The 2,480-nt window shown below is 51.0% G+C and overlaps 1 protein-coding gene across 1 annotated transcript in view; it reads left to right on the top strand.

Annotated features, from left to right (window-relative positions):
* BIN3 (bridging integrator 3) overlaps nucleotides 1–2,480 on the top strand; it is a gene marked incomplete at both ends in the record, with an annotated part of 31,807 nt that overhangs the window by 761 nt on the left and 28,566 nt on the right. The gene's annotated exons all lie outside the window — the stretch shown is intronic.

The raw sequence follows: 2,480 nt of genomic DNA, 5'->3' as shown, positions 1-2,480 counted from the left end.
AGCGTTAATTAAAACTTTTTTTTGCCAGGGTTGGCTGTTGCGGCCGGTTGACAGGATGGAGCTTTGTCCTGCAGAGTGGGCTGGGGAAGCAGCACTGAACTCTGCCTCCAGTTTTGCTTCTGTATACTCGTTATCTTAATTAATTATTTGTGAAGACCTGTGAGAGATCTCTAAAGGGCAAAGAAGCGAGAAGCGGGATCGTTGATGCCCTCTGAGTTGTGCGTGGTTGATCCTTTGCTTTCTCTCTCTGTGCAACGAGCAACGCTCGTTGTACCGACACGGGAAAACTTTGCTCCCGAGACTAACGAGTAACCCGCTGGTGGATTAAACCCCCAAATTCCCGACTCCCGCACCTAGGCAACGAGGCAGGGCTGTCTTTCTGGGCTAAGCTTTCTTTAGAGCAGGAGCAGGCTTGTTTTGGGAAGCAGCCGTGCGTGGTCAGATGGTTTCTAAATCTCGGCGGCTTCCTTTGGGCTTTTTGCGCTGTGGCTTGGGGTCTCTCGAACGCATCCGCATCCCCCTCTTCCTCACCGCTCGCCTGTGGCCGGGCGTTTTGGAGGAGAAAAGGGAAAATATTCCAGTGATTGCCTTGGCCATCACTGCTTTGACAAAAATAGAGAGAAACAGAGTGATGGCTTGTACTGTGTCAGCAGCCTCAATTGCCACAAGTGTCTCGTTTGTGACCATGTACAGGATTTTTTTTAAACTTCGTGGAACCGCATAAAACCAAACATTATTGCAGCTCAGAACCAGGCTCCCAAATTCCTCCTCTTTTGGTTTCCCAGCTCCCGCAGGTGATTTTCCAAACAGGAACGCGATTTTAGCAGTGTGACAGCTCGATACCCGAGCGCTGCCTCTCAGCACCGCTGCAGCAGCTGGTATTTACTGGGAGAAAAAAAAAATATGTTAAGCAAATGTTGATAGTGAGGCAGCGCGAAGCACGTGTTTTCTTGTTGCGCTGCAGCGTCTTCTTGGTCTGCACGGGGGGTTGCCGTCGCCGGACTGCTAAACCATATGCCTCTTGGCAGGGAGCTCTCGCTAAGTGGACCGAGGAGCTGGCATCAGTGGAAAATCGGAGTGGAACTGTGTGCTTGGACGATATTTAACTCCCCAGATCTTTATCCAGAGTTCATAGAAATGTTTTCTGAAATATTTGGGGATGGAGGTGGGGAAGAGGAGGATGGAGCTGAGCTTGTCTTGGGAAGAATAGATTTATTCCTTTTAGGAAAGTGCGGGCAGGCGGCAGGAATGGCTGGGTTGTAGCGTAAGAGCGGGTTTGTTGGTTCTTCATTTTATTTTCCGTGTTTTGGAGCTGTGCTGGGGCCACGTTGGGCAGGTACGATGCAAACACACACCAAGGTGCTGTTTTCTTTCCTGTGGATCAATATTGATATTTTTCGGAGCCTGAATTGCGGTCCCCTCATGGTCAATGGCAACACTTCCCCTTTTCTCCAGGTTTCAACGAAACCAGGCTTTGGAGATGAGCGCGGGATAAAATTAGATGGGATGAAGCAACCGGATACCAAAGCGGTGAGCGAGGTGCACGCAGCTCCCAAACACCTCCCTGCCCGCCGCTGCCTCGTGCGGCACCCGTGCGAGGCGGTTTGCACATCCCAGAGGTATTATCGCAGCGAAACCGAAACGCCGCCATGCCCTCTGCGAGCCGGGCAGCGCAGCATCTCCCGGGGTGGAGCAGCCGGCAAGAGCCACGCGCCGTGTCCCCTGCCACGGTGGGACATCACCGGGAGTGCGATTAGCACGTGGTTATTTCTTAATTATTATTTTTTCCGCCGTCTTTGTACAGGTAGCTAAAAACCAGTGTTGCAGTTGAGCCACAACCGTGTTTCACAACCATGCTTAAAATGGATATTTTTGTAGCATAGTCAGGGCCTAAAACAGCCTTGCAAAATTCTGCTCGCCCACACGCCTGGCGTGAGTAATTTTCTTTTGATGGGTGAGTAAAATATCATTTTAATTTTTTTATTTTTTTCATGCTCCTCTTGGAATGGGTGGGAGAGTCGATTCTGACATTATTTTTGATTTGCTTAACACTGACACCGCACTGGGCTCCGTGCAGGATGCAGAGACACGAGCAGCCCTTGCTCCGAGCAGCTCACCGTCCGCGTGCGCGCCTTTGCCGCCGACGCTGAGGAAGGTGCCTTATTTCCCCAGGCTGACCTAAACCACCATAAAATAAATGTTTACATCTTCTTTTTTTCCTTCTCTCCTGCTGTAGGGGCTTGCCCTGACATCCCTTTGTGGCTCAATGCCTCCAAGTCCGTAGGGATGGGTTTACAGGCAGGTGGGAGCGTGCCTGCGGGGATGGATGCGTTTATTTCCGAGCGACCGCATCCCCGCATCGCTCCTCTTGCCACCCCGTGACCTCCCTTCTCCTCTCCTCCAAAGATAAAACCCAAACCAGAATTTGGAATTTGGCGCAGAGTCTCCCTCGACATAAGCTGTTTGTGATCCATTTGAAT

Source organism: Pterocles gutturalis, unplaced genomic scaffold (assembly GCF_000699245.1).
Source record: "Pterocles gutturalis isolate BGI_N339 unplaced genomic scaffold, ASM69924v1 scaffold20274, whole genome shotgun sequence".
NCBI lineage: Eukaryota > Metazoa > Chordata > Aves > Pterocliformes > Pteroclidae > Pterocles > Pterocles gutturalis.
This window is presented reverse-complemented; position numbering and strand designations above follow the sequence as displayed.